This window comes from Nomascus leucogenys, chromosome 14 (genome assembly GCF_006542625.1).
Source record: "Nomascus leucogenys isolate Asia chromosome 14, Asia_NLE_v1, whole genome shotgun sequence".
NCBI lineage: Eukaryota > Metazoa > Chordata > Mammalia > Primates > Hylobatidae > Nomascus > Nomascus leucogenys.
The window spans coordinates 32,529,684-32,548,943 of record NC_044394.1 but is presented as its reverse complement, the minus strand read 5'-3'; the positions used below and the strand labels follow the sequence as shown (position 1 = coordinate 32,548,943).

The following is a 19,260-nucleotide window of genomic DNA, read 5'->3' as shown; positions in this document are numbered from 1 at the left end:
TTTTGTTCTTTTTCCACTGAACTACAATGCTAACTCAATTATGTATCAGTTGTCCTGGTAAGTATTGTTGAGTTTCTGGGTTCTCTGTTTTGTTTGATTTTCTCTGTTTCTACCTTTTAGCCTGTACCAGGCTGTTTTAATAATAGTAGCTTTAGAATAATTTTTAATAATTAGTAGAACAAGGTCCCCTCCCCCCAGTTTTCTTCTTCATGCTTATCTTGGTCAAGAATAGCCAACACTTCAATAGTTTCACATGAATTTTAAAATCAGCTTTCAAGTTTCAAAACAAACATATATGGACATGCACATTGTTTTTCTCACTTCTCTCTCTCTCTTTCTTCACCTTCCCTGCTCCATTCACACACAACAAACTGTTGAGATTTTGGTATTTATTCTGTTGAATATATAGATCAATTTAGGGAGAATGGACATCTTTATTACTGGAGTCTTTTGATCCCATATAGTCTACTTTCTATTTATTTACATTAAAAATCTTTAAAAGCAGTATTATTATTTTTTCCATAGAGGTTTCTTAATTATTTTATTAAATTTATTCCTAGATAATCCATATTTTATAAATGATGTTTTAAAAATTTCACCTTCTAGGTAATTGTTGCTGGTATATAAAAATGTAATAGCTTTTATATGTAATTTTATGTCTAATATTCTTGGTAAACTAATTCCTATTGTGTATCTGAACAACAGTTTTATTTTTTCCAAATCTTTATCCTTTTTATTTCTTTACAGTATTGTCTAGGATCTCCAGTACATTGTTGAATAAAATTAGTGATAGTGGATATTTTTGTCTTATTTGTAATCGCAAAGGGAATACTTTTAATAGTTTACTCTTAAAAATGGGACTTAATGTATACATTTTATATATATATATATATATGATTATGTATTTTTAAAAAAATTTTATTTATTTATTTTCCCTATAAGTTATTGGGGTGTAGGTGGTATTTAGTTACATGAATAAATTCTTTGTGGTGATTTGTGAGATTTTGGTGCACCCATCACCTCAGCAGTATACATTGCACCACGTTTGTAGTCTTTTATCCCTCTTCCCCCCTCACGCATCCCCCCAAGTCCCCAAAGCCCATTGTATCATTCTTATGCCTTCACATCCTCATAGCTTAGCTCCCACATATCAATGAGAACATACAATGTTTGGTTTTTCATTCCTGAGTTACTTCACTTAGAATAATAGTCTGCAGTTTCATCTGGGTCACTGCAAATGCTGTTAATACAATCCTTTTTATGGCTGCATAATATTCCATTATACATACATATATATAATATATGTATGTATAATATATATGTGTATATATACGTGTATATATACATATATGTATGTATAATATATATGTGTATATATACACGTATATATACATATATGTATGTATAATATATATGTGTATATATACGTGTATATATACATGTATGTATGTATAATATATATGTGTATATATACGTGTATATATACATGTATGTATGTATAATATATATGTGTATATATACGTGTATATATACATATATGTATGTATAATATATATGTATATATGTGTATATACACACATATATGTATATATGTATGTATAGTATATATGTTATATATGTATAATATATGTATGTTATATAATATATATTTTTTATAATATATATATAAAAGATATATATATAAGATATATATATATAAGATATATATATATATATATAAGATATATATATATATATATATATATCTCACAGTTTCTTTATCCACTTGTTGATTGATGAGCATTTGGGTTGGTTCCACGATTTTGCTATTGTAAATTGTGCCACTATAAACATGCATGTCCAAGTATCTTTTCCTCTGGGTAGATACCTGGTAGTGGGATTGCTGGATCAAATGGTAGTTCTACTTTTAGTTCTTTAAGGAATCTCCACACTGTTTTCCATAGTGGCTGTACTAGTTTACATTCCCACCAGCAGTGTAGAAGTGTTCCCTGTTCACCACATTCATGCCAACATCTACTGTTTTTTTTATTTTTTAATTATGGCCATTCTTGCAGGAGTAAGGTCGTTTTGATTTGCATTTCCCAGATCATTAGTGATGTTGGGCATTTTTTCATGTTTATTGGCCATTTGTACATCCTCTTTTGAGAATTGTCGATTCATGTCCTTTGCCCACTTTTTGTTGGGATTGTTTGTTTTTTTTCTTGCTGATTTGTTTGAGTTTGTTGTAGATTCTGGGTATTAGTCCTTGGTCAGATGTGTAGATTGTGAAGATTTTCTCCCACTCTGTGGGTTGTCTGTTTACTCTGTTGACTGTTCCTTTTGCTGTTTAAAAGCTCTGTAGTTTAATTAGGTCCCAACTATTTTTCTTGTTTTTTATTGCATATTTGCGTTTGTGTTCTTGGTCATGAAATCCTTGCCTAAACCAATGTTTAGAAAGGTTTCTCCAATGTTATCTGCTAGAATTTTTATAGTTTCAGGTCTTAGGTTTAAGTGCTTAATCCATCTGGAGTTGATTTTTGTATAAAATAAGAGATGAGGATCCAGTTTCATTCTTCTACATGTGGGTAGCCAATTATCCCAGCACCATCTGTTGAAAAGGGTGTTCTTTCCCCATTTTATGTTTTTGTTTGCTTTATTGAAGATCAGTTGGCTTTATTTGGTTTATTTCTGGATTCTCTATTCTGTTTCCTCAGTCTATATGCCTATTTCTATACCAGTACCATGCTGTTTTGGTGACTATGGCCTTATAGTATAGTTTGAAATCAGGTAGTGTGATGCCACCAGATTTGTTCTTTTTGCTTAGTCTTGCTTTGGCTATGCAGGCTCTTTTTTGGTTCCATATGAATTTTGGAATTGTTTTTTCTAATTTTGTGAAGAATGCTGATGGTATTTTGATGGATATTGCCTTGAATTTGTAGGTTGCTTTTGGCAGTATGGTCATTTTCACAGTATTGACTCTACACATCCATGAGCATGGGATGTGTTTCCATTTGTTTGTGTCGTCTATGATTTCTTTCAGCAGTGTTTTATAGTTTTCCTTGTAGAGGTCTTTCGACTCCTTGGTTAGGTATATTCCTAAGTATTTTTGTTTGTTTGTTTTTTGCAGCTATTATAAAAGGGGTTGAGTTCTTGATTTGATTCTCCGCTTGGTTGCTGCTAATCTATAGAAGAGCTACTGAGTTGTGTACATTAATCTTGCATTGGAAATTTGCTGGGTTGCTTTATCAGTTCTAGGAGCTTTCTGGAGGATTTCTTAGGGTTTTCAAAGTGAATGATCGTCTCATCAACAAACAGTGACAGTTTGACTTCCTCTTTGCCGATTTGGATGCTCTTTATTTCTTTTTCTTGTCTGATTGCTCTGGCTAGGAACTTCCAGTACTGTATTGAAGAGGAGTGGTGAGAGTGGGCATCCTTGTCTTGTTCCCATTCTCAGAGGGAATGCTTTCAACTTTTCCTCATTCAATATTATGTTGGCTGTGAGTTTGTCTTAGATTACTTTTATTACATTAATGTATGTCCCTTGTATGCTGATTTTTGCTGAGAGTTTTAATCATAAAAGGATGCTGTATTTTGTTGAATTTTTCTTCTGCATCTATTGAGATGATCATGTGATTTTTGTTTTTAATTGTGTTTATGTGGTGTATCACATTTACTGACTTGTGTATGTTAAACCATCCCTGTATCCCTGATATGAAACCCACTTGATCGTGGTGGATTATCTTTTTGATATGTTGTTGGATTCAGTTAGCAAGTATTTTGTTAATGATTTTAGCCTCAATGTTCATCAAGAATATTGAACTATAATTTTCTTTTTTGATTATGTTCTTTCCTGGTTTTCTTATTAGGGTGATGCTGGCTTCATAAAATGAATGAGGGAGGGTTCCTTCTTTCTTTATCTTATGGAATAGTATCAAAAGGCTTGGTACCAATTCTTTGAATGTCTGGTAGAATTCTGCTGTGAATCTGCCTGGTCCGGGACCTTTTTTTGTTGGTAATTTAAAAATTACCATTTCAATCTCTCTGCTTGTTATTGGTCTGCAGGGGGTGTTTAATTCTTCCTGATTTAAGCTAGGAGGTTGTATTTTTCCATCTCTTTTAGGTTTTCTAGTTTATGTGTGTAAAGGTGTTCATAGCAGCCGTGAATGATCTTTTGTATTTCAGTGGTGTCAGTTGTAATATCTCCTGTTTCGTTTCTTAGTGAGGTTATTTGGATTTTCTCTCTTCTTTTCTTGGTTAATCTTGCTAGTGGTCTATCAATTTTATTTATCTTTTCAAAGAACCAGCTTTTTGTTTCATTTATCTTTTTGTAAATATATATTTTTTATTTCATTTAGTTCTGCTCTGATCTTAGTAATTTCCTTTCTTCTGCTGGGCTTGGGTTTTGTTTGTTCTTGTTTCTCCAGTTCCTTGAGGTGTGACCTTAGAATGTCAATTTGTGAGGTCTTTTTGATGTAGGTACTTAGGGCTGTGAACTTTCCTCTTAGCATCACCTTTGCTGTATCAAAGAGGTTTTGATAGGTTGTGTCATTATCATCATTCAGTTCAAAGAATTTTTAAATTTCTATCTTGATTTTGTTTTTGACCCATTGCTAATTCAGGAGAAGGTTATTTAATTTCCATGTATTTGAAGGGCCTGTTTTTGTCATATTACCAGGGTTGGTTTCCTTCTCATTTGGGTAGTCTCTGTCAGAGGGAAGGTCTAGGGCTGAAGACTGCTGTTCAGATTCTTTTGTCCCACGGGGTGTTCCCTTGTTATAGTACTCTCCCCCTTTTCCTATGGATGTGGCTTCCTGTGAGCCAAACTGCAGTGATTGTTGTCTGTCTTCTGAGTCTAGCCACCCAGCGAGTCTATCCAGCTCTGGGCTGGCACTGGGGGTTGTTTGCATTGTTTGCACAGAGTCCTGTGATGTGAACCACCTATGGGTCTCTCAGCTGTGGATACTAGTGCCTGTTCTGGTGGAGGTGGCGGGGGGCATGCAGTGGACTCAATGAGGGTTCTTAGCTTTGGTGGTTTAATGCTCTATTTTTATGTGGTTGGCCTCCTGCCAGGAGGTGGGGCTTTCCAGAAAGCACCAGCTTTAGTAGTATAGAGAGGGACTGATGATGGATGGGGCCCTAAAACTCCCAAGATTATATGCCCTTTGTCTTCCACTACCAGGGTAGACAGGGAAGGACCATCAGGTCGAGGCAGGGCTAGGCATGTCTGAACTCAGATTCTCCTTGGACCTTGGGTGGCTCTTGCTGTGGCTGCTGTGGCAGATGGGGATGATGTTCCCAGGTCACTGGAGTTGTGTACCTAGGAGGGTTATGGCTGTCTGCTGAGTCATGCAGGTTGTCAGGGAAATGGGGAAAAGCTGGCAGTCACAGGCCTCACCCAGCTCCCATGCAAAATAAAGGGGTGGTCTCACTCCCACTGTGCTCCCCGCAAACAGCCCTGGTCTGTTTCCAGGCAGAGGGCATGACGGGATTGAAAATCTGCCCCAGGCTTTCCACCTCCCAGCTGCCAGAGAAAAGGGCTTGGTTCTTCCCCTGCCTGTGGAGTCTGCATGCCAGATTTGCGCCCTCCTGTGAGTTCTGGCCAAAAGGCTTCTTGCCCCATTCAAACTGTTACAGAGTTCAGCTAGAGATTTCCTTCTGCCTGTGGCGTTGTACCCCCTGCTCCTCTGGTCACCCACTGAATGGAACCCTGTGGTGCCAGGCAGGAATAGCCAGCTAGGGGACCCAGCAAGCTCCCAGGGCCTTTCTGCTGCTTCCTCTACCCCTGTATTTCACTCGACTCTCTAAATTGGCTCAGCTCCAGGTAAGGTCAGAAACTTCTCCCACAAACAGACCTTCAACTTCTCCAGTGGGAGTGTGTGTTTGGAAATGGAGGGTCTCCCTTTCCCACCTCTGCAGTTGGGGCACTCACAGTATTTGGGATGTTTCCTGGGTTCTGCAGGAGCAGCCTGCTTCCTTCAGAGGGTCTATGGGTCCTCTCAGGATTGCTGGTTTGTTCTTGCAGTCGATCTGGAGCTAAAATTCACACTGTGAGCTTCTGTAAGCTGTTCTGTCTGGAGCTGCAATGTAGTCCTGCCTCCCATCTGCCATGATGATCTCTCTCTCTCTCTGCTTATGTATTTTTGAAATTATTAATTTAAAAATTAGTTAAGAATGTTCCCTTCTCCTATTTTTCCTAACAGTTTTTACTTTAAATTATTAAAGGGTTAAAACTCTATCAAATGCTTTTTAATGCAGTTACTGTGATAATCACATGATTTTTCTCTTTTAATCCTTAATGTGTTGGATTATGTTAACTAATATTTTTAGTGTTAAACCAAACTTAATCATGATGTATTATTCTTTTTATACACTGTTTTATTTTGTTTTCCAAAACTATGCTTAGTAATGCATGTAGTGCTCTTTCCTTGAATGATCCTTTTATATTTTGATATCACAGTTATGTTAGACTGATGCTTAGGATGTAGAAAAAGTTAGGAAGCATATGAAAAAGCAAGAAAAAAAAATGCACCTTCAAAGACAAAGCAATCATTGGACCAGAATAAAATATGGCACAAATGTTGGAATTACCTGACAAGGATTTAAAATAAGTATAACTAATACTTTAAAGGATCTAATGGAAAAAGTAAACAACATGCAAGAGCAGACAGATAATCTCAGCAGCGAAATGAAAACTACAAAAATCATCACATAGAAATACTAGAAATAAAAACCACAATAAAAGAGAAGAATGCCTGTGTTGGGCTCATCAATAGACTTGACACAGCTGAGGGGAAAAAAAAGTGAATTTAAAACTAGGTCTATAGAAATTATTCAGACTAAAATACAAAGAGAGAAAAATGGAAACAAAACAAAAACATCATAACAGACTATTCAAGAGTGACAGTATCAAACATTTAAACATATGTATATCTGGAATTCTAGAATGGGGAGAGGAGGAGGAAAAAGAATAAGTAGGGGAAAGGGTAAAAAGAAGAAATGGAAGAGGAGGAAGGAGGAGGAGGAAGAAGAAGAAGAAGCAAAGGAAGAAGGAGGAGGAGGAAGAGGAGGAGGAGAAGTGAAAAAATGGGGAAGGGGTAGAATAAGAGAGGAGGAAGAAGAGGAACAGGAGGAGGAGGAGGAAGAAGGGGAAGAAGAGGAAGAAAAAGGAAGAAGAAGAAGGGGGAGGAGGAGGAAAAAGAAGAAGAAGCAGGAAGAAGAGGAAAAAGAAGAAGGAAGAGGAGGAGAAGAAGGAGAAGGAAGAAGGAGGAGGAAGAAGAGAAGGAGGAGGAAGAAGAGAAGGAGGAGGAAGAAGAGGAGGAGGAGGAAGAGGAGGAGGAGAAAAAAACAACCCCAAATCTGAATAACTTGGAGTCTGATGTTCGAGGGCAGGAAGCATCCAACATGGGCGAAAGATGTAGGTCAGAAGACCAAGCCAGTCTAGTCTTTCCATGTTCTTCTGCCTGCTTTTATTTTGGCCATGCTGGTAGCTGATTAGATGGTGCCCACCCAGACTGAGGGTGGGTCTGTTTTTCCTGGTCCTGACTCAAATGTTAATCTCCTTTGGCAACACCCTCATAGACACACCCAGGAACAATGCTTTGCGTCCTTCAATCCAATCAAATTGACACTCAATATTCCCCATCACATGGAAAGTCTTGATTTTTCAGAAAATTTTTGATGACTTGGAGTTCCTTTTTATTCTTCCTGTGTGTAGTGTCATCTGGATTACACTTATTACATGAACAAACCTCTACAAACCCTAGTTTGTAGCTGGCTGGCACCTCTTGACTTTCAGAGTGAATGACTATCTCATCATCACTGTTCTATAGGGTATAGGTTTCAAATCGAAATGTTTAAATGATGGGTCAGTGAACGTACATGATGGAAGCATGCAGTGAGTATAACACAATTGATATTTTCTTGGTCTATCTCCCCACTTTTCATAGTGGCACAAATAACAGAGGAATAGTTCTCTGTTACAAGAAAAACAGCAGCAGAAACCTGATGGTAAATGGCAACTGGCACTGGGTCTCAGTGTCAGGGAATCAATATGGAATGGTGGCAACTGGCAGACTGGAAAGCACATGCCTTGTCTAAAGGGAGCAGTTGTTATTAGGCAAGCTGATTGTTGCCAGATGAATTAATAAGCCTAAGTTTAATAGACAGATCTAGTTTTCAAGAGATGTCTGGGAATCAGAGTATGTATTTGAAATCTCTCATTTTGAATATGCTATCAACTAAACCTATTTTTTTTTTTAAAGAACAGTTGAGGCAAGAGAACATAGGTAGACCAAATAAGAACTTTGTATTTGCTAGTTTTCCTGTAAGCAGAGTTATTCTCATGCAGATCTTTTGAAATGGAATCATATAATCAACATACAACTGAAAAGATCAAGGCTTAGATAGTTTAGCAGAAAGTTGAATGACACTTTATTAATCATATGGTATTTATTGTTTGAATTAAAAATGCTTAGATGCTGTCCTCCGAGCATTTATTTCAATTAGTGACTGATTTGGTTCAGAAAGTTGAATTTCAGTTTTTTCTTCAGGAAAAAGTGAAAATTATTAGGAGTAATAGGTTTAGGGAAGAGACTAAGTCCCATTTGGACATCATAAGGTAGAAACAACCTTATTTTCATTTAGATAAGCAAAACTTTGGTTTTCTTTAAGCAACATAACAAGAGAAGTTGTCATTTTCCAAGTGTGAAGTGTTAACCTGACAGGGCTAGGGGACAGATATCAAAGTTAACATATGGGTTACATTTGCATGTTTTCTTTCATCACTGTCCTGAGAAACTGTAACTGATTTTCAGCTATATGTTAAAGCCTGTCTGTATATGTAAGAGCAAGACTTCAGCAAGTTTGTTAAGTGCCTCCTTCAGTTTTGCTCCAGAATAGTGGGAACTGTTTATAGAACGTATGAAACCATGAGAAGTCTCAATCCTTTTGTGTAAATGTCTTGATTGATACATTGACAGGATCTAGTATACTGAGAATAGGAAGTAACTCATTCTTAGCTCTATAATTTTTTTTTTAGACAGAGTCTTGCTCTGTTGCCCAGGCTGGAGTGCAGTGGCATGATCTTGGCTTACTGCAACCTCTGCCTCCCAGGTTTGAGCAATTCTCCTGCCTCAGCCTCCCGAGTAGCTAGGATTACAGGCACACACCACCACATCCAGCTAATTTTTATATTTTTAGTAGAGAAGGGGTTTCACCATATTGGCCAGGCTAGTCTCAAACACCTGACCTTGTGATCCACCCACCTCGGCCTCCCAAAGTGCTGAGATTACAGGTGTGAGCCACTGCAGGCAAAATATTTTTTTTTAACTAAAAGCCTGTGTGTGTGTGTGTGTGTGTGTGTGTGTGTGTGTGTGTGTGCATGAGGGTAGAGATAGGAGAGAAGGAAGATTGTGATGTAGTATTTAATGTATTTTTATATTTAAAGTGGGTTTTTGTAGACAACACATAGTTGTGTCTTATTGTGTATCCATTCGGACAATCTCTGACTTTTCATTGTTATGTTTAGGTCTTTATATTTAAAGTGATTATTGACACAATTGGATTAATATGTACTTTATACTTTTCATCACTTTTTCTTTTCCCCCATTTTTCTTTCTTTCATTTTAGTTGAGAATTTTATATAATTTTTTTCCTCTTTTTGCATACCAAGGATACTTTTAAAAGTGTGTTTTTACACTTGCCCTATATTTGCAATACAAACTTATTTACTAATCTAATTCCATTTTCAAATAGCACTAACTTACTTCATGTAGAGTGCAGATATCTAATCATAACAGAGTATTTCCAGTTCCTGGGATGTAGACTTTTTTTATTTCATTTGTTCAACAAAATTAATGTAGGATGAATTCTATGTCAGGGACTGTGCTAGTTTTGAAGAGTATGTTGATACATCGTAACACTGTCATGGTCTGCCCTTGTGGAAACTGTTTTTCAATGGGGAGACTGACATGAATGAATCTATCACACAGGTACGGATTGATTGATAAATGCTGATCAGCTTTATTTAGTCCTAATGCAGGATTGTGACTGTGAGGGCAGTTTAGAATCGCTTCCTCTGGGAAACTTCTCATTTCCCTGGGCTCATGTCTCTGTAGCTATTGGTTTTCCTGAAGATGACGGAGAAAAGCTAGATGACTTCTTGATCAAGAATTCTGAGAATCCTTATTTCTGAACTGAATCAGTTTTTGAAGGGCACAAGGAAGTATAATCTGTCTTTTCTTTTCTTTTTTTTTTTTTTTTTTTTATTGAGACGGATTCTTTCTCTGTCACCCAGGCTGGAGAGCAGTGGTGCCATCTTGGCTCACTGCAAGCACCGCCTCCCGGGTTCACGCCATTCTCCTGCCTCCGCCTCCTGAGTAGCTGGGACTACAGACTCCCACCACCACGCCTGGCTAATTTTTTGTATTTTTAGTAGAGACAGGGTTTCACCGTGTTAGCCAGGATGGTCTTGATCTCCTGACCTCGTGATCCGCCTGCCTCGGCCTCCCAAAGTGCTGAGATTACAGTTATGAGCCACCACGCCCGGCCTATAATCTGTCTTGTCTTTTGACAGCTTTATTCTCACTACCTGCCTCACTACCCCCATTCCCCCCATATTGGATTACTCTGGAAGGGTTTTTTTTTTTGTCTTCTGTCTCTTCCACTTTTCCTCAAATCTGTAATAACAAGTAGTGGCAGGAGGGCTGATGAGTTTCACATGGGAAATGGGTACATGGTTTGGGGTCCTTTTTTCCTTTCCCTAAAATCGACTTAAAGCTTATTTCAAACAAAATAATTTGCATAATTTTTATGGAGCATTTCTGAATTGGTAGCAGGATAGAATAACCAGTTTAATACAAATGATAACTGTGAAACTGATTATTGCTGTGAAAAATGTCATCTTTATTTTTCTATAACTCACTTTACCTTGACTTTGAGCTTCTATATATTATGCCTGATGAAGAAAGCTTAATCTTGTTGCCTTTTTCCTTCGTCGTGGAACTTGGATTGTCTTTCTTTTATCGCCTTCTTTCCTCAGCATTTATAATAAGTTGTATGTCGGCAGCTGACACTCTGAGGTTGTTAGAAAAAAAAATGTTTTTATTTATTTATTTTTTAACTCATCTATTTTGTTACTATTCTGTTATCTTTGAAATGTCATGTATCTCTTCTGACCCTTGGGCATGTCATCCATCCACTCTGGCACATATCCCATCCAAGATGGTACTTTCTTGGATCTGGTCTTTGCTGTCACTACTGCACCCATCAGAGGGGTCTCCCTTTTGTATCCATCACCATGTCTGCTGTTCATTCTCCAGACTGAGAGGGAGAGGCAGAGTACCATAGGCGAAAGGAGTGCAGGGGAACCTAAACACAGTGACCAGCACTTCACAGGAGCATTATCAGGGTAACTTCTGGCTTATCTCTAATGATCTATAGAGTTTTTTGAAAAAGGCATTGGCTTTATGGGTTAGGACTATTTATGTTCAAATGATTTTTTTGTTTGACCATGGTGAATTATTTACCTTCCTTAACATTAGTTTCTCCATCTACAAAATGGGTATAATAAGATCTACTTCAGTGAATAACTGTAAGTTTAAATGAGATGCTGTTTGTAAATTATGTGACATACTTCCTGGTCCATAATAGACCTATGTTCAACTTCTACCCTCCAACAATGATGTGTAGAGTCTTAAACAAGCAACTTCTTTTTTCTGGTTTTGGATTTCTTCCTTGGCAAACTAAGGTCTACAGTAAAGGTAGGAAGGAAGGGTGGGAGTGATGAAAAAGAGGAAGCCATTAAACCAAGTAATATTTGAGGTTCTTTCCATTTTTAAAGTTCTATGATTCTTAGTTGAGGAGACAGAGGGAGTCTGTTTTATTAAGAGAAGTAGCCAGCCCCCTGGAACATAGAGCCAGGCTTGCCATGCACTTCTGTGTGGTTCCCTGGCTCTGGGATTTCAGCAAAGGCCTTGGCCATGTTCTAGAGCTACAGAGTTTCCCTGGCTGTAGCTGGTCATTCACAGCTTTGGGCGCACAGAGATATGATGACTCTGCAAATGAAAAAAACAAAGATGGTATTTTTTTTTAAAGAAGCTCCTAGGCTGTCTTCCTTCTTACTTCCTCCGTCAGACAGAACTTTGAGAGGTATCGGGCATTAAGACATTACTGCCAGCCAGGCATGGTGGCTCACACCTGTAATCCCAGCACATTGGGAGGCCAATGCAGGATTGCTTGAGGCTAAGAGTTCAAGACCAGTCTGGGCAACATAATGAGACTCCATCTCTACAAAAAATTGAAAAAATTAGCCAGGCATGGTGGCTCATGCCTATAGTCTCAGCTACTTGGGATGTTGAGGCAGGAGGATTGCCTGAGCCCAGGAAGTGGAGGTTGCAGGGAGCCATGATCATGCCACTGCACTCTACCCTGGGAGACAGTGAAATCCTGTCTCAAAAAAAAAAGATACTGCTATTCAGCTACCACTTGCTACTAATTTTCCATGAGTCTCCTTTGTGTCACTGGTGTTCAACTTACGGCAATGTTTCCTGAGAAACACAACCCTGTGGCTGAGCTGAGCACGGGGGCTTGCCTGATAATAATTAGCCTGACTTGGGTGGAATAGAGTCAGGCAGAGCCTGAATCATGCCCCTGACATTTGCTGGCTCTGTGACTTTGGAAAAACTTCTTATCCTCCCTGATACTCAGTTTCCTCATCTACAAAATGGAGATGTTGGGTACCATGTACAGTCAAGCTCAATAGTAGCACAGTGAGTTGTGGTGAGGATCAGTGAGCTAATTCCTGAGGCATTGTAAACCTGAGTCCAAATTCTCGCCAGGGAGAAGGCTGCGCTGGTGGCGGTTGCAGCTCTGTCGCTTGTAGATGGGCTCTGGAGCAGGGAGTGGTTTCTGAGATGTGCCCCCTTTCCTGTGGTCCTCGCCGCTGTCCTGAGGCTTGCTGTTCCTGGGTTGCACTGAAGGATACAGCTCTGGGTTCCCTTCTTCCTGACTCACAGGGCCTGGGCGGGCCCCCTTCGTTACATGATTTCTAGTCATCATGATCATCTTACTCGCGAAAAAGAAGCATGCTTTAAAATCATCTGGGGCTCTGTTGAATAGGTAAATACTATCTTCACCAGGGATTTTTAACCTGGCATCCAAGGGCTTTGGGCTGCAAGTCTGTGACTCCGTGAAGTGCTCAGCCAAATTTTGAAGTGAAAGACCATTTTTCTGAGGAGAGGTCAGTGTTTCCCACAGTTTCTGAAAGGCAGCTGTGTCCCAGAAAAGGCTGAGGGCCACTGTTTTCCCAGCACAGTAGGCTTTGTTGATAAAAGTGCATTTGGCATGTTAAAAATCATACCTTGTGGGATGAGCAGAACTCTTAAGAGGATCCTGGTGGTGAAGCCCAGAAACCAGGAGATGATGTGAGAGGAAGGCTATTCAATGGCCCAAGTGTGAGTGACTGGCCTCTGTCATCCTCCAGAGTGACTGGAAGGCCATTCTTTCACTCAAGAACAGTTGAAGTCTACATGTTCCAAATGCAAATTATTTGGTGGTGACCTCCTAGGACAGCATAGAAAACATAATTATTTTTTTGGACTTAAAACTACAAGGGAGCTTAAAAATTACCTAGTCTGTGACACAAAGGAGGCCTCGAGTTTAAGTGACTTGCCAACAAGCCAATGGCAATCTATGGCTTGAGTCAGACTCTCCTGGACTCCCCTTTCCATCTTCCTTTCCTGAGAAAATTCTTGTAATTATTAGCTCCTGAAGACTCACAGATCATAAGTAGTTGGCTATTAGGGAAAATGCACAGAAGGCTTAAAGAAACCATAGGAAAACTGTAGAGGTCATCTGGTAGCAGAAGACTGAGGCAGGAGGACCGCCTGAGCCCAGAATGGGGAGGCTGCAGTGAGCCACGATTGTGCCGCTGCACTCCAGTTTGGGTGACAGAGCGAGACCCTGTCTAAAAAAACAAACAAACAACAACAACAACAAAAACACACAAAAAACTTATGGCAATTGAATTCTGGCAATTGAAGCTGTCCGAATTTAGAGTATCTCCTGTTTTCCCTATGATTAGACTTCCTAACCTGGTTTAAACAGTTAACAGTTCTTGACAAAAAATTTATTTTTTTCTGACTACAAAAGCAAGCTGGGAATATATAATAGGAAATTTTAAAAAGATGAAAGAAATCATTTGTAACCTCATAACTTTCATAACTAAGGGATAACTCCTCGTCGTAACTTGGAATGTTAACTTTTGATTTTCCCTTTATGTGTGTGTCTCTCTCTCTTCCTGTAGCTCTTTCTCTGATGTAGATTTTGATCATCCTGTGTCAAGTGCGTTGCATCCTGCTTATTTCATTTATCAGTATATCATCAAATATCTTCCATGCCATTAAAGAAACTTAAAAAAAATCACATGTAATGGTCACTGGGAGGCCATTGCATGACTTGACTTTGATTCCAGCTTAATTTAAACTTGACCCTGTGCCTGGACATGTGTATCCATGGATACTGGTATTCTAAATAGTGCTGTGATGAACATCTCCACCATAAATTCTTGTTCATACCTCTTATGACTTCCTTGGGGGCAGATAACTGGAAGTTGAGCTACTTGGGCAAGAGGCATGACCTTTTCCAAATCTCTTGATACCTACTGTCAAATTCAGAGACACTTTAAATGTGAAGAAAAGGTCAATGGAAAATGCTCTCCTCAAACTTCTTTTATGAGACCGATTTACTGAACTTGCTGACCCAAACCAGATTTTTTTCCCTAATTTTAACATATCTGAAACTTGATAATTATTAAAAAGAATCCTATGTATATGGTAGATGCTCAATGAGGTGATTTCCTATACATTCAAAAGGTAATTACTGAGCACTCACTGTGCTGAACAATGAGGGCTGTTGAGGATAAACAGATGATGAGAAAAAGCAACTCCCTAAATGATGATGTGTTTGAATGCTATTGCTGACTGAGTGGAAACTTTGGCTTCCAGGCACCATCTATGCCTTAAGTGAGATTTCAGAGGCTGTTAGGATTAGTTTTTGTATTTATTTACACAGTTTATTCCTTCGAGTATTTTCCTGACCCTCCCTCAATTCTGAAGAAGTTATATATGATCTCTCTCTCCCTCCTTCCATATGCTTTTCCCTGCTTGCTGCAAACAGTATGGAAATACTTAGTTTAGTGAGCAGTATTTGGGGAAAAAATTTATATATATATAATATAATTTGCCCTTTTTTCCAGAAAGACAAACTGCTTACCCTTTCTCCTGTCTCTGTCTGCTTTTACCAAGGGCACTGAAGTTTTAGAAGGGTGCAATAATTCATTTGTTCCCTACAGTAAGTCAGGAAGTATGTAGGAAGTAGTCCTTTTCTCCCATTATGCACTCTATTCTCTCCTTCCCATTTCCTTTTTCTTCCTGCCTAATGGTACTTATATTATTTGGATGGAAAGGGGGCAATTACCCACATACACATGACCCACTATAGCGATAAAAGTCATCTATAATGTGATAATGGGTGAACAACAAACTAAACTTCTTTCCAATAACACCAGCCACAATCTATGTTTAATAAAGTTAATGTCTTCATACTGCTATTGGCTGAGGCTAAGAATGCCAAGGACAAAAGAAAGACCAGCCTGAATCACGATTTTCAGAAATGACTGAACCTGTTTAGCATGCAAGCCCAGGGAAATGGCAAAACAGGTGATGTTTGGATGAAGCCAACCTCATTTTTTGAGGTTAGGCCTCCAGTCCAATCTGGGAAACCCAATGTCTATTGAAGAAAGGTGTAGGCTTTTTTTTTTTTGTTTGTATTTTTAGTTTGCTTATCTAAGAAGAAAGCAAGCATGTGCTTTTAATTACTTTATCTTTATATGTATCCCTTTGCTAGAATCCAGTTTACTGAACATTTAGAATGCCTTTGCTCTAAAAGCAAAACTTGTTTGAATAAGGACTAATTTTTCAACATGTAGACAAATATTTGAATAACTGGTGGAAATAATAAATTACTAGCAGAAAGTGACTTCATTGCTCTTAAAAGCAAAAAAGCACCCTTGGGAATTTCAGAGAAATGACTCCATTTTCATATCACTCCCTGTGGTAGCCATTTGATCTCGCTCTGGGGTAGACTGGGATGCAAGTTTATTTTTAATAAGAGAGCACCTACACATTTTCTCTGGGAAAACAAGCAGAGGAATGGATAGTGGGTGAAATCAACCAAGATCTCTAAAAGTAATGATTACGTTTTAGTTATTTTCTTCAAGCAAAACTTGCTTGTAGGCACTGCCTTGAAGCAGTGTTGTTCTTTCCAAGGAGTTTAACGAGTGCTCATTATTTTGGCTATTTGCACTTTCCTGTTTCTCAGATTCCAACTGCATAATCCAATTACAGTTTGTGGATCTGGTTGGAAACCGGGCCAACAGGGGAATTCAGATTTTGAGCCATGTCAGTTTTGGGGAGAGAGAACTATTGTTGGATCCAGGATGGTGTTAAGAAGCAAGGCTCTGACAGAGTCAGGCCATCTGGTTTAATCTTGGTCTAGTTCATCCCAGCTTCGGGTTCTAGGACAGTGACTTAGCCATTCTTTGCGTAAGCTCTCTGGGCCTCAGCCCTTCATTTGTATGAGTGTCTGCCTCATAGGGTAAAGGAGGGATTTAAATGAAACAATGCACATGAGGTGCTTGGCATGTAGCAACCAATGAATCTGTGTTACCTGATACTATTACACTGAAAACACAAAAATGGTAATCTTCTTGTTTCTGGACTGGGAGAACAGCACTCAGTAGATAAAACCAATACATTTGCAATCCATGTGTGGCTTTTTCTCTAACCTCACACACATGCAAACCACTCCTCACACATATCACTGAATTTTCTTTCTCTGGTGCACAGACGATTTTACATGTTGCCTCTACAGTAGGTTAAAAAGTTTATATTCTCTTTTAAGATGTTTTCCTTTTATCTGCCCAGTGATAATCATTTCCTGTACTCTATCTACGACATCATTTTCAAAATATGTTAGTGGCTGGTTTTTCTGGCATCAAGCCAATGTTGCTGGCCTGACGTTTCTGGAATCAAAACATTAATTTCACAAAGTCTTGCTAAAGGTTGGGCATGAGATGTGTACACAAAATACAAAGTACACAAAGCTGAGCATCCTAAAACACATACCACCTTGCCACTTGGATGAAGCCCAAGTTTTGTTGCATTTTCTGGCATTGAAGCCTTTTGGATTGGCACCCAAACCCAGTGTGTTTCTCTACCTGAGGTCTCTGGACGTCATCCCCCTTAGGCTTCATGAATTCTTCCATGTGCCAGAAATAAATGCAAACTTTAGCTTGTTTGGGCATTTTACTATGAGGACTTGTTAGATTTCATTAGATTTTCAACATGGGCTTTGACCTAGAAAGGATAAACAGCTTTGTCTTACCTGAACTTTCCTTCTACCTTTCTCGTGCTGGAATCCCACTGCTGCCTGTAGCCACATGCTCATCTCTACCCCAGGGTCTTTTCTCACAATATTTAACATATTCTGCTTTTCGACATGCCCATCCCCTCCTGCTGCATCAGCATTTGATACCATCATTTGTTCTGTGACCACCTCCACAATTTTTGGTTCATCCCCTTATTACCTGAACAATTTTTTATCTAATATTTTTTCCTTCAAATCAACTATTCACTTCAATATATTTAAAAAATAAACTAGTGCATAGGTAACAAAAGATAAGTATGAAAGTTGGAGAAGACTATGGCCTCAGAGAAAAAATATTTCTATTGTAGCAGAAATAAAAGCCAAAGACTGGTGATGTCAGAGGAGGGGAGAGGATGTCAGAGGAGGGGGAGACCCAGAGAAGATTGGGTGTGGGGCTGGTCATCTCTGTTCTAGGGGATGAGTACAAAAATCATCAGGAAAACAGTGGAGACTAGGGATGGGCAGCAAATGAGGGAGTCTGGCTGACCTGTGGGAAAGGAGCTAGCACTCGTGTGGGAGAGAAAATGTGCATAGGGCAGGAGTGGGAAGGAGGGGAGTGGGGAGACAGGATTTCAGAAAAGGACACAAGGTGTTGGGTGAAAGATAGTGCCTAGGGTGAGGCTGTAAACGCAAAAGCTTTGGAAGCTGCAAAAAGATAGAGGCTGAAGAGGGGTAATGGGGGATGCGTGAATACGGAGGTGAGAGGTGATACAGGCTGGAGGATAAGATTTTAAAAATTGCATTTTATAGAGGAGGATGTGGGAAGGGAGTGCAGAATGTCCCAGAATAGGGGTCTGAGGAGCTGGGGGAGACACTCTGAAATGGGCAGGGGCAGTGTGTGTATATGTATATGTGTGTGTGTGTGTGTGTGTGTGTGTGTGTGTGATGGGGAGAGGGTATGAAGAAAAAATGGGAACTGTTTTCTTAATATTGAAAACTACTGCCTTACTGTCTTTTCTTAAGTCTGGCACAGAAATCTGAAGACCCGACCTTACTATTGGCAAAGACAGACAAACACTCTACAAATAGTGCTTGAAAAATGCCACTATTTGCTTCAGATGGTGAAGAGGAACTCAGGAAGGCCTGGCAGTCTCTAGGAGGCTAGGGCAGTGGTTCTCAAATGATAGGGTGTACAGAAATTCCCTGGAGGACTTGTGACAACAAAGATCGCTAGGCCTACTCCCAGGGTTTCTGATTCAGCAGGTCTGGGGATGGAGCTCAAGTATCTGCATTTCTGACAAGTCCCCGGTGCTGCTGATGCTGCTGGCATGGACCAGTTTTGAGAACCATACTTGGAGAAACACTTGGTTAGGAAAACTATGTCTGTTACAGATTGATCAAAGGGCTCTTAAGTTCCTTTGGTACAATAAATCACTGTTATATAAAATGAGGTAAATGAACATGCTCTTTGAACTCTAAACTTCTAGACCAATATAAAACATTCTAAATGTGAAATGGAAACATTTACAATTGTTATTGATTCTCATCAATGCAATGGTCAATAAAGATGAGAATCACGTTTTCAGTCTCCACTCTTGATTTTCTGCTTTGATACGGATTTTTAGTTTTGCTTTCTTCTGATGTGCTGTGATTTCAGATTTAGTTTATGGTGGTGGCCCCTTTATGGCATGAAGGAAGAGGGAATGCAGGGGAAGCCCAGGGAGACTTATCTCCCCGAGCGTTGGATTCAGTACAATTTTATAAGGATGCGATATCCTTATATCCATGATCCTCCATTCTAGCTAGTCAAGGGCAGGATAGCCAGTGGTGAGGGAGAAGTCTGCTGATGTGAGCTAG

The 19,260-nt window shown here is 39.1% G+C and overlaps 1 long non-coding RNA gene across 1 annotated transcript in view; it reads left to right on the top strand.

Annotated features, from left to right (window-relative positions):
- Positions 1 to 18,981, top strand: part of LOC105738575 — a 29,663-nt gene extending 10,682 nt beyond the window's left edge. The window contains exon 3 of the long non-coding RNA XR_001114404.2: positions 18,437 to 18,981. This is a non-coding gene — a long non-coding RNA (uncharacterized LOC105738575). The remainder of the gene's footprint in view (positions 1 to 18,436) is intronic.
- The last annotated feature ends 279 nt before the right edge of the window (positions 18,982 to 19,260 follow it).